Source organism: Lithobates pipiens, unplaced genomic scaffold, assembly GCF_037356315.1.
Source record: "Lithobates pipiens isolate NorthernLeopardFrog02 unplaced genomic scaffold, aLitPip1_a1.2 Scaffold_10, whole genome shotgun sequence".
Classification (NCBI taxonomy): Eukaryota; Metazoa; Chordata; class Amphibia; order Anura; family Ranidae; genus Lithobates; species Lithobates pipiens.
The window spans coordinates 171,125,205-171,138,355 of record NW_027507686.1 but is presented as its reverse complement, the minus strand read 5'-3'; the positions used below and the strand labels follow the sequence as shown (position 1 = coordinate 171,138,355).

The window sequence follows — 13,151 nt, the reverse complement described above, 5'->3', positions numbered from 1 at the left end:
AAGGCACAGAAAGGAGCAGAATAGTGACCGTGGGCGTCACCCAGTCGCAGGGGGGAGGGGGGGCCAGGACCCAGAGAACAGAGACCTTCTCTCAACGGGCATCCAGAGCCACCACCCGAAGGTAAGCTTCGTGTAGGTGAAATGTTGCCATGGTCTCCAAGTCTCACAGAAGACCTCCTCCCTGTTGTGTAGCGTCGCTGTGAGGTCTTCCGTATCTCTCAATTCATTCACCTTAGAGAACCATAGAGACTTAGCCGGCGGGTTCTCCGATCTCCAGCACAAAGGGATGCAGGCCTTCGCCACGTTTAACAACTGAATAGTCAAGGAGTTTCTGTACTTTTTAATGGGTCGCTCTGACAGGTGCAGCAGGCAGGCCGCAGGGTTCCCCTCCAGGGAGACACCCGTCAGATGACCAATCGTAGTGGTCACCTCGCGCCAGAAGGGGGCCAGCTTGGGGCAGACCCAGAAGACATGCAACATTGTTCCCTCCGCCTCCCCACAATTCCAGCAACAATCAGGCACCTGCGGGAAGATGCAGTGAAGAACGGATGGGACCCTATACCACCTGGTTGTGATTTTGTAACACGTCTCCTGGACTCGGGTGACCATAGAGGATTTCTGCGCAAAGTGGAGGATTTTCTGCTGTTGATCCGGGGTAAAGTGGGTGCAAAGCTCTGCCTCCCACTTAGCCACGAATGGGGGGACATACCCCTCAGCCGGACGGATCAGAGTAGAGTAAAGAAGCAAGAGGCAGTGCCGCACCGGTTCCCCCCGATGGCAGATCCGCGAGGGGGCGGGAAATGCCGGCGTCCGCAGACATTTGCGCTGGAAATTCCGCAGTTGTAGACCGCTCCAAAAATCCAGTGGAAGGTCCACTGCCCACGTCTCCACCTCTGGAGTAAGTCGATCATCCGGGCCAATAAAGTCGCATAACCGCCGCCTGTCGCCCGCCTGCAGACGATGGAAGCAGGGACTCTGGAAGCCCGGTACAAATTCCGGGTTGCCCAGGACCGGCACCATAGGGGAGGGCACTGGGGACACCGACGAGCTCCGGAAGGCCTCCCTCGCCACCCGCCAGGTACTACCCAGTGTGGGGTGGTCTAGTATAGCCCTCGGCAGGGGCGTTGATAGCCATGGCCTGCTCCCGATCGTGTCCCTGGAGTCCTCCCCCTCCATGGTCACCCAATGTTTCGCCCCCGCATGACAGTGCCAGTCCACTAACCTGGTCAGGTGGGCTGCCCTGTAGTACGCTTTCATGTCTGGAAGACCAACTCCACCCCTGTGCTTAGGCAGGTGCAGAAGTTGCAATCTAATACGTGGCTTTTCGGTGTGACCAGATAAAGGCTCGGAACAGGGAGTCTATCCGCTTAAAAAAGGTGGGAGGGAGGTATATGGGCAACGCCTGTAACAGATACAGAATCTTTGGCAGTAGAGTCATCTTAAGTGCACTGCAACGGCCAAACCATGTCAGCGTTAGTGAATGCCAGTGCAAGAGATCTGTCCTTAAGCGGTCCACCAGAGGCACAAAGTTGGCCGTGTATAGAGTCACCGGGTCAGGGGTAACATCCACGCTGAGGTAGCGAATATGATCCGTAGCCCACCTCAGCGGGTATGCAGACGCCGAACCACATCTCTTCCCACGGTGATGTTAAGGATGGAGGATTTAGCTAAATTGATTTGGAATAAGGAAAAAGAACCGTACTCTGCTAGAGATGATAGCAGGTTAGGCAGCGATGTAAGAGGGTCCGTTAAAAAGAAAATAAAATCATCCGCAAAGGCGGCCACCTTTTCAATACCCGAAGCCTTAGCATATCCAGCAATGCCTGTATTAGACCGAATATGGCATAGGAGGGGCTCAAGGGACAGAATAAAAATCAGTGGGGACAGGGGACAACCCTGTCGGGTACCGTTCTTGATAAAGAAATAGGGAGACCTCGTTTAGTTGACCTTAACCGCCGCAGTGGCGTTTGAATAGAGGGACAATACCCAGTTGAGCATGGAGTGGCGCAGTCCAATATGTTCCAGAGTAGCTCGGATAAATGACCAGTCCACATGGTCAAAAGCCTTCTCCGCGTCAGTTGACAGCAAGAGAAGGGCTCGCTTCAAGGTTCTGGCCACGTGGATCAGGTTAAGGACTCTAATGGTGTTGTCCCGGGGTTCATGCCCCGGGACAAACCCAGCCTGGTCCCTGTGAATGAGGCTAGGGATATGTGGAAGCAACCTGTTCGCCAAAATTCTTGCAAAGAGCTTCAAGTCCGTATTTAACAGTGCGATCGGTCGGTAGTTTCCACAGCACGGTGGATCCTTCCCCCCCTTCGGGATGAGGGAGATATGAGCCCTGAGGGAGTCCACCGGTAAGGAAGTGCCATCGGTGAGGGAGTTGAGGGCGGTGACCAGGGGCTGTCCCAGTATCCCAAAGAAGGTTTTGTAATAGGTCGGCATGAAGCCATCGGGGCCTGGTGCCTTCCTAGGCTTTGACGCCACCAGTGCCACCCCCAACTCCTCGACCGAAATGGGTTCGTCCAGCTCGTCCCGCACCTCCCCAGGGAGGGGGGGCATACCCGAAGCAGCCAGATACGACCGAGGGGTTAAGCCCTCCCCGTCGTGGGAGTCAGGAGCAGGCGGCCCATTCAGGTTGTAGAGACCTTCATAATAAGCCCGGAATTGGGCCGCTATGTCCACTGATGCGCTCAGTTTCTTACCGGACGCCGTCTTAATATGGGGAATGTAGGTCTGGGTGCGTGGACCCCGCAAGGCCCTAGTCTGCCGGGCCCAGGCCAACTTTTATTTAGTCTTCTGAAAGAGAAGAGAACGCAGTTCTTCACGGGCCTTAAGAAGGTCCTGAAGGACAGCCTGTGCCAAGTGTGCTTTGTGTTGAGTCTCCAGTCTCCGTATCAGGGCTAGGAGATCTTCCGTGCGCTGCATCCTCTCCCGCTTAAGACGGGCACCTATTTTCATCAGCACACCCCTAATCACCACTTTGTGTGTCTCCCAGACAGTAAGGGGGTTGGCCACCGAGTCCCCATTAACAGAGAAGTACTCTCGCAACGCAGTCTGGATCGGGCGGGGGACGCGACATAGAACCCAGCTGAAGGGTTAGATGGACTGGCGCATGATCAGAAAACGAGATAACGTCGATGGAGGTGGACACCACCGCGGGCAGATCTTTATGTGACACCAACAAATAGTCCAACCGAGAGTATGTGTGGTGCACCTGCGAGAAAAAAGTATAGTCTCTGGTTTGCGCGTGCAGCAACCGCCAAGGGTCAACCGGGCGCAGCGCCTGGAGATCCGTTTTCAGCTGCTTTAAGCGCGCGTACGACAAGTGGGAGGCCCCCCTAGATACATCAAGAGCTGGGTGCATGGCAAAGTTAAGGTCCCCGCCAAAGACCAGCATCCCTTCTGCAAACTCCAGCAGCTCAGAGAGAAGACTCTGCAGGAACTGCACATGGTCAGTATTCAGGAAATACACGTTGGCAAAGGTGACCTGCCTACCGAAAACCGTCCCCTTCAGGAAGATAAAACGGCCCTGTGCGTCTGTCCGCTACGACCATGGAACCATGGAACAGATTTTTCCACTAAAATACTCACCCCCTTTGATTTGGAGATCGGAAAAACACTGTGGTAAGCCCGTGGAAAGGCCCCATTGGTAAGTCTGGGTGTGCTACCCGCGCAGAAATGCGTTTCTTGTAGAAACGCTACCTGCGTCCCGCCTTTACGCAAATTTGTCAGCAGATGCGACCGCTTCTCTGGAGTGTTTAGGCCCCGCACATTCAGAGAGGTGACCTTGAGGAGACCCATCTTGCCTCACTGGAGACCAATGGCAAGGAAACTCACAGATCCCACCGCAAAACCCCCCATCCCCTACCAAAGGCACAACCCCCCCACCCCCCAGACCCCCCCCCCACAGAGACCCCCCACCCCCCACAGTCCAGAGGAGCAGCCTTATCCCCGACTATACAACTAGCAGGGGATACGTGGGAAAGGACAGGCAAAATAAAATAAAGTAACATCCCTCAGTCCATCTTCTACAGAGCCATAAGCACAGGGGAATGCATATAGTGATACAGTGGCAGTGAAGGGAGAGTTCAGCAGCTTACCCAACCCCGGGTGGGGGTAGGATCATTCCTCCGAAGCCAGTGGATGCTGTCTAATGTCCTCTCTGCTGAGTGCACGGGAGTGAGGACGATGCACCCGTTGCGGTCTTGGTAAAGGTGGTCCGAGCGCCTCCTGGGAGAGCAAGTAGTCAAACCAATTAGGAACCGATATGGCTGGCTTGTCAAGAAACTCGAAGAGGTTCGGTAGCTGATCAGGCGAACGAAGAAAAAACTCTGCTCCTCTCCTCCGGATGATTAGATGGAAGGGGTGGCCCCATCGATAGGTGGATTCAGCAGTTCGGATCACTTCAAGAAGGGGGCGCATAAGACCCCGCATGGCTCTTGTTTGCCTGGAGATGTCCGGGTAGATCCTAATAAGAGCTCCATCAAAGTAAATAGGACCCCTTTCCCAAGCGAGGCGTAGGATTTCCTCCTTTACAGTAAAAAAGTGCACTCTGCATAGTACATCACGGGGCAGGTCGGCTACTACTGGGTCCCTGGAGGCTGACGGGGCCATTCTGGGGCCCGGAACCCGGTCTAGCTCCAAGTCTGCTCCCGGGGGCTTCCCCAAAACCTGATTCAGCAGGGCCACCACTGTGGTATGTAGGTCGGGCCCCATGGTCGCCTCCGGGATGCCCCGGAGGCGCAGGTTGTTCTTCCGGCTCCTGTTTTCGCCATCATCTAAACGAAGCTGCATCTCAATCAGATGTCGCTGTAGGGCTTGCTGCCCACACTCAAGGCCAGCCAGGCGGTTCTCTGAAGAAGAGCTGGAGGCCTACAGTGCGGTGACCCATTCATCAATGGTGTCCACTTGCTGGCGTAGGTCGTGTAGTTCGCAGGACAGGGCGCCGACTATGGAAGCTGCCATCTCCTGCAGGTCCTGCTTGGATGGCAGGCCTGCCACTAAGTCCCGCCATGTGCCATCCGCTCCAACCCCGTGTCCCCTCCGCCTGTTAAACTGCAGGGAATGTCCATGTTTGGGGAGGCAGGCGAGGGGGCTAGGGGAGATGATCCCTCAGCCTGAGGGGGGTATGGACGGGATGCAGCTGCCCCCGCTGCGGCGCCTGTCCCCTGCTGAGCGGTACCTTGAGTGGATGAGAGACGCTGCGGCGCCATCTTGGTCGGTACGGCGGGAGAAGCGAGCCCGTGCTGGCGGAGAAAATAATTGCCAATTCCGGGTCCTGACGGTGTCCCCGAGCCCCGCCGGTGTTTGCGCGCTCCTGGCATGTATTTTCTGCCGTGTCTGGAGAGTCAGCGGCCAGTTCTCAGGCTAGCTCCTGCAGAGCTCCGGAATGTACGTCCTCACATGTCCATTGTTAAGCCACGCCCCCCAGGACAGCTAATTTATCAAGTTAATGTCCACTGTAGGAGGCCGGACTGGCTTCGGAGCGCTCCCGTGGGCAACGGCCTCAGGAAAGGCCGGGGATCCTCAGGCCTTACTAGGTCCGCACCGGGCCAGAGCCGGCCACGCCCCCCCTGGGCGATGTACAAGCCCAAAACTGCCCCCGAGTGTCCTAGGCAAAAGGATGTGTGGCAGGAGGGGGACGGATGTTAGTCCCTTACCTTCCCGAGCGGCTCCGTTCAGCGATGGCCGGGAGGCCTGGGGGAGGCAAGATGGTGGCGGCTGGTGTAGATCCTTCCCGGAGATCCGCTGGAGGTTGTAGATGAGGAGTCCCTGAAATAACCACCTGGGGAGATGCAGGAGGACGTACCGGACCAGAGGATGTGTGTCTCGAGCTGTTTACTTTGCAGCTAAGGTGCGGATGGCACACCCCCCCGGTTTCAGGAGATTTAACTTTGAAAAACATATAGGGCTCATCAGGAGCCAGCACTACATACTCCCCCTCCCATTTAGACGATGTCCTCATTCGTCTGGGGAGCAAAGAAAAAAAACACTTTCAGTCCTGAAAGTTGAGTACCTGAACTTTAAGGTTGGAATGGGTAATGGAAAGGAAACACAAAAAAACAAAGAACATGTAATTCTTTAAACAGTTGACACAAGCAATTACATAGTACACAAACCCCAATTCCTGACTATCTACACCACCCACTTTCCGGTAGCTTGATAGACGCTCTTGGTGATTCCTGAAAAGAAAACACAATAAAGAACAACAAAAACACATACTATGGCTACAATCCTAGAAGGCAGAATCTCATTCTCATCAGAAAATTAGACTCTCTCTTCAGTGCTGAAAACCTACATGTTTGCGTGCAATAGTGCAAATATTTTTGTGCAGACCCACACCACCTAGTGGTAAGAGTAACAAAATGCAAGTCCTTTTAAAACAAGTGCTATGGCCCGTGGATGAAATTGAAATGGAGATTTCTCTAGCAAACAATCTAGCTAGCCCCACAGTCCTTGTAATATTTTTTTTAGAAGAAAAACTGTTTGTTTCTTCAAGGGAAAGAAAAAAAACACAGTCTCAGTAATGACTTTACCAATAGAACCATGGATCAGTCAAAGTTAGTGTTTTCCCTTTAGCGTCCACCGCAGTGATAAAATAGACAACATTGTCCTTTCCTGGCCGGCAAAAACAACCTTGTCAGAGTAGATGTGTCTCCCAAAGCTTCAATGCTGAAGACACCCGGTGAAACGCTCATACATAGCAGGGGAACATCCTTGCTTCCTGAAGGGTTTAGGTACTTTCAAATAGTCCCAAACATCACTTGCATACCAATGTTCTCGATTTTCCTCAATTTCTTTCATAATCTCCTTGAGAACGTAAGGGAACTCCAGACCATATTCTGTTGCCACCCGCTTGTTCAGCAGCCGCTGGGACCATTTGAGCCTAGGCAGAGCTCGAGCACTTCCATCCCCGAGAGGCATACAGGAGTTTGGTGATTTGCGCACCATTGCAAAGGACATTTTCTTAGGTTCAGGCAAACTAACAGGTTTAGGCAAAGTCAAGTCAATAGTTGTAGGGGTTCCAGCCCGAGGCGATGCACCCGCCGACTTTAAGGCTAACCAGCCAGAAACATTGCAGGTTGCGGCCACATCATCTCCATTGGCCCGCAAGATCTCTTGGGACAAAGTCTCAAACAAATCGTCACCCCCTGACACATCGGAGAGGGAATATATCTCTGAGTCCCGCAACTCCTCTGCTGGTAGATAGTTAAATACAGTCCCACACAATTTCCCCAGATTTCTCACCCGTATCTGTAGCGGATTCCTTGAGAGCGATCTCAGGCATGGTAGTTGTGGTAATGGTCAAAGAGGTAGTGTCCATGACATCCCGAGTGGCTCCTCCGTTAACGGCAGCAACAGCATCTCCCTCCGGATCCCTGAGATTTCAATGTGAAGAAGCTAGCCTCTGATGCGGGAGTATTCTTTACCAGGGCAGTGCAGTTTACAGAGGAGAAGTTTGGTCAAGATGAGAGGACTGAGCTAGATGCTCACTTTGAGAACCTATTGACAAGAGCTGACAGTACAAAGAACTGGACTGAGAAGATCCTGTGCCAGACAGAGGTTCTCTTACAGCCCAATCCTAGTGCATGGGTTGAAGAGTTCTTGTATGAGAAGTTGGACAGAAAAATCCCTTCTCGTGTGACCAATGGGGAATTGCTGGGCCAGTACATGACAGAGGCTGCCAATGACTTTGGGCCGAACTCCTCTTACGGAAAAACACTCATCAAGGTTGGAGAGACTCAGAAGCGTTTAGGAATTGCTGAGAGAGACTTCATTCACTCTTCTTCCATCAATTTCTTGACCCCTCTGTGCAATTTCCTGGAAGGTGACTGGAAAACTATTTCTAAGGAGAGAAGAATCTTGCAGAACCACCGTTTAGATCTTGATGCTTGCAAAGCACGACTTAAAGTGGTTGTAAACCCTTACAAACCACTTTGACCTACAGGTAAGCCTAGATTAAGGCTTACCTGTAGGTCCAAGAAATATCTCCTAAATCTATACAGTTTAGGAGATATTTACAAAAAGACAGGCACCGCTGTCTACGGTGCATGCGCCATAGACAGCGGTGCGCAGGCGCACTGAGCAGGCAGCAGATCACTGCGATATGCCGCTCGTGTCGGCTCCCGTACGCATGCGCGGGAGTGACGTCAGCGAATCACAGCAATGGAGCAGCGAGACCTGGAAGTCACTCTGGGATACATGGCAGCGACGAAGATGAAGACGGAGGACCACTTCGGGGGCTTCGTTCTCAGGTAAGTTATTCATAATGAGCTAGTAAGCTAAGCATACTAGCTCATTATGCCTTTGCCTTGCAGGTTGCATTTTTTTTTATTGCCTTTACTTCCTCTTTAAAAAGGCAAAAGCAGCAGAGGCCAAAGCCTTGGCTTTGCCTGACTTTCAGGAGACCCGTCGTAATTACATACTGTCGGCCAGTGTGTCAGCGCTTTGGAGTGACAAGATGGACAAGGAAATGTGACTACTGCCATACAACTATCCAATGTGGGTACTCCACGAATTTGTCAGTTGATTGGGAGAAAGCTGTATCTTCGATTGTGAACTGGTCGGATATAATCTGTGAGGAGGAATACAGCAATTGGATGAGTTGATAAGCATTCGTTGATACTAAGTGCATGTGACCCTCTGTAATTTAAAAGGTCCACACGATGAGGTGAGCAGCCAATTCTACCATTGGTGGAGGTCCCCCTTGGCACTAAGTCACTTTATGCATAATCTGACTGTATACCACTGAAGATTTCTCACATGGATTTTTAGATATATAAGCTATTTTTGACTTTTAATATTAATTTTAATACGATAGAAATTATTCCCCTGGGGTTCCTCCAGTTGTTGGGACTCTCCCATAGATGAGACGGCACCGGACCACCTTTGAATCAAAAGGCCCCAATATCCATTCAGGCCTGTCCCTGCAGTTGCGTCACCTCGGGCTGGCCAACCCCGAGACTTGGAAATGCATGGTTCTGCACCCCAGGCCAGGAGGGCCATGGGGGCTGGTCTGGAGGACGTTTAGTAAAATTAGCCCCAAAACCCAACTGTGGTTTCAGGAGATTTAACTTTGAAAAATGTATAGCGCATGCTCATCAGGAGCCAACACTACACATATATTACTAATTACAGGAACAAAGCTATGTCTTTTCTCTCTGGAGTCAATATCTCTATTAACTCAAGAAAGTATGTTTGCTTTAGAAACTGCATCTTGGCACTGCATGCTTTTTTAAAGCACACCAGAACACCCAGATCCTTCTTGACCATTGACTCCAAAAGCAATAGAACCTCTGCACCATGGAGCAGGGTAAATCAGTACTTTTATCTCGTATAATTTGCTTCTCCTCTGGTATCCCTTCAGCACATCGTTTTGAGGTTGATTTACCAAAGGCAAATAGACTGTGCACTTTGCAAATGCAGTTGAGCACTGCAAGCAGTTGTTCGGAGCTTAGTAAGTGAGGTGAAGCTTCACTTTGTACAGAAAACCCAATCACACGTAAGGAAAAAAAAAATCAGAATTTTTGCTTGCACCCGATTGGATGATAAAAGTCAGCAGAGCCTCTGTCACATACCTAGTGGTGAGCCTGGAATGCAGAAGGAGATCTCTCTTGCATCCCCGTCTCACGGCCCCTGATGGTGGTGACAGGAGGCACAGGAGTCAAAGGTAGCACGAGTGCCTGGCAGGATAAACAGCCGGAAGATGAATCAGGCTGACTTCAGGAACTGTAGCTGGACAAGCAGGCCTCAGTGGCAGTGGACAGGAACCAGTAAACAGCAGGAGACCAACAGGAACAGGTAGATCGCTCAGGGGCAGGCACACAGAAGAGTCGGGCAAGCCGGGTCAAACCAGACAGTCAGTACAGGAACAGATGCAGCAGGCAGAGGCAGAAACGTGGAACAGGCCGGGTCAGTAATGGATGAGCACGGATGGACCAGAGGATAAGACAGGTGCAGAGTCGTAGACAAGCCGGAGGTCAGAGGCAGGCAGAAGGCAGGGAAGGTCACAGGTCAGGCTGGGTCAATACACAAACAGATCAGATTCAGGCAATAGTCTCAGGAATGCTGTAGATCAAGCAGCAAGATCTGAAGGGAGAACTTGGTTTAAATAGCCCACCTGGCGCCGGTAACCGTGCGTGCACGCGCACCCACACGGACATGCCTAGGCACCCGCAGGCGCGCACAGACAGGCGACGGACCACTGTCCCCAGCCAGCCTTTCCTGGCAGCATCACCTCATTTACCAACTGGCCTTAACCCTCGTACATGCAATCAGATTTTCAGGCGACCATTTGTTAGATTTTTGTTGCATGCTAGTCTCATGTCGAAAGTGAAGAGGTTACTCACCATACAAACATTTTTGTACGATGGAATACAACTTCTGAAGTGACGTAATGTGTTCAATTGTTTTGTATGTGATCTTTGGTTTCTGAGCATGCGTAATCTTGCTCTTACGCTTTTTTTGTACAAAAACCGTACTAAATAAACGAAAATCGGAAGTTGAGTTTACGTACGACAACAATTTTATAGTCTGCACATCCAAATTTTGTTGTACGAAAAACCGTAATCGACTGACGAAAGCACAATTTTAACTAACCGAAAATCAGCAGATTGTTCGTCAGACAAAATTTTACTTCTGCTTTTCGTATCGTGTGTACGGGCCTTTAGAGGGTGCAACTTCACTTGCATAGTGCACAGTCTTTTTGTCTTTAGTAAACCATCCCCTACGTTTCTGTGCAGGACATATTTACCTGTGCCGTCTGCCTCAGTGGGTTCCATGCAAGTATCCCGAAAGGCCTACATTTTAAACAGTTTTCATTCTGTACAGCATGAACGTATACTGTTCTCTGCACCTGCATGGAAGGTAAAAATCACTTTTGGTTCCTGTGTACTCCTGCAATATGATTCTTTGTTTGTACTGGCTTATTATTACTGTGTTTTAGCTGTTCAGGATGCTAAGCCATTGGAATAACTACTAGCTTCTGTACATATGTGCAGCATAAATCTGCCCAGTCTCTATGTGAGGCTGTATTTCATAAGAAGTATGTCATAATTTTAACAATCGGTGTCTGCTGTGCTTCAGTTTTCAGGATTTGCATTGCAACACAAGTGGACAGACACCAGAATAGTTGAACAGGATGGAGATAAAGTATTACATAGTACAAGTCTGAGAACAGGAGTCTAGTGAGAATGCAGTAACCAGACAGAGGCTTTAACCAGGAACGACAGGTAATGAATGTACAGAAAAAATATAGGGTAGGTGTGGCGGGATCAATGAAGATATACTAGAAGCAGCAGGAGGAAATTTCACCTAATAAATATCTCATTTGTGCTGAAAGTGCAACCTTTTCTTGAGTACAGGCTGTCAGAATGTTGGAAGGTTTCCAATGTGATGTAATAAAGCATAGAACACACAGCTGCATTGCACTACAGAATTAGGTACTAGTCTTCAGTATGAAACAAGGAAATAACAATGAATAGGCAATCTATATGAACAGAATAATACAAAATTTTAGTATCTACTTCATTGTTTCTGCTGCTACAAGTTTAAAGTAAGACACCGGTTGTTTTGAGAAAATATATGCATTCTTACTTTTTTCTCTTCTGAAATTGTAAGGTTGATGGCACTTATCAAATTGCCAGAAGGGCATGCCTTTTATTATCACCACCTGCACAATCTCAGTGTTGTCAAAAGAAACTATGCAGCTGCTGTAGCACTTTACATGTGCAAGTCTATTGACCCATACACGCGATCAGATTTTCCGACAACAAATGTTAGATGTGAGCTGTTGGCTAGCAGGTTCTCCAATTTTCCGCCAACAAAACTTTGTTATCAGAATTTTCGATCGTGTGTACACAAGTCTGATGCACAAACGTTTGCACATGCTCGGAATCAAGCAGAAGGAGCCGCACTGGCTATTGAACTTCCTTTTTTTCAGCTCGTCGTATGTCTTGTATGCCACCACGTTCCCACGTTCGTAATTGTTGGCCAACATTTGTGTGACCATGTGTATGCAAGACAAGTTGGAGCCAACAACCTTCGAACAAAAATCCACGGTTTTGTTGTCAGAAAGTCCGATCGTGTGTACGGGGCATTTGATTTTCTGCAGATTTTTGTGTTCAGATTTATCAAAACCATGAAGTGCAAGAGCCTGCCGGATACAAATTGAAACTCTTAAGGTTTGACCTCATATTCTATGGCTTTGGTAAATCTGAAAACAAAAATCTACAGAAAATCAAATAGTGTGTATTAGGCTTTAGAATTTCACCAAAAATTATACTCTTATTATTCTTATCATCATGGCACCCGCTCCTGCAATGCATAGTTCTCTTTTAAGGTTTCTGTTCATAGGCATCTGAAAGCCCTCCTAAAGACCTTCAGCCAGCCATTGCTGCCATGTCCATTTGCCATACAATTGCTAAGTTCACAATATATGACCAAATCCCCATATTTTTTTGATAATGTTTTTTGAAAATGTCTAGGTGTTTTTAAAAAGCCTTGCTGGAGATAAATGTTAGTTTTGCATGTGTGCGCTGTAATATTTTTGTTCACAATATATGATAGAGACCAAGAACCTATCTTTAAGGACCCTACTCTCTTAGATCAATTACAACGGATGTCCTCAACATTATTGTTCTGTTTTGACACTCTGCAGAATGTAATTTGCCAATTCTCTAGAATGTCCCTAATCACTTATGCAGGATTTTGCAGTTATAAGCTTGGTCTGCTGTAAAAAGTATATTCTGCGTATGTCATTTGACCTCAAGGGGAATCCCTTGATTACTTCATCAAAGGAATTATTGAAGGAAAGGTGCCCAAAAAGAAGAAGCAAAAGTCTCCTACTCTACCACTACTACTGTGAAAAAATGTTTTTGTTTCCTCAGGGAGGAACTTCAAAACAAAGCCGTATCACCTCCTTTCATAAGAAGCCCTGAACTCCTAAGTTCAATAAGTCTGCCCAGAAGCCCTCCTCATAACGAAGGGGTGCTTCAACTCTTTCGAGTGGGTTGTGTCTGTTGGCATTTGTACCAGTCTGGGCCCGAGATGTCATATACCAACATTTTCAGATTGAAGCAACAAGATCTGCCATTGCTTCTCTTAGACATATGTACCAGTACCATGTTCCCCTCACATCAACACTTCCTGTG

General features: G+C 49.2%; 1 pseudogene; it reads left to right on the top strand.

Annotated features, from left to right (window-relative positions):
• The first annotated feature begins 408 nt into the window (after positions 1 to 408).
• LOC143925857 (endophilin-B2 pseudogene) lies at positions 409 to 8,479 on the top strand (annotated as a pseudogene).
• Positions 8,480 to 13,151: the final 4,672 nt, after the last annotated feature.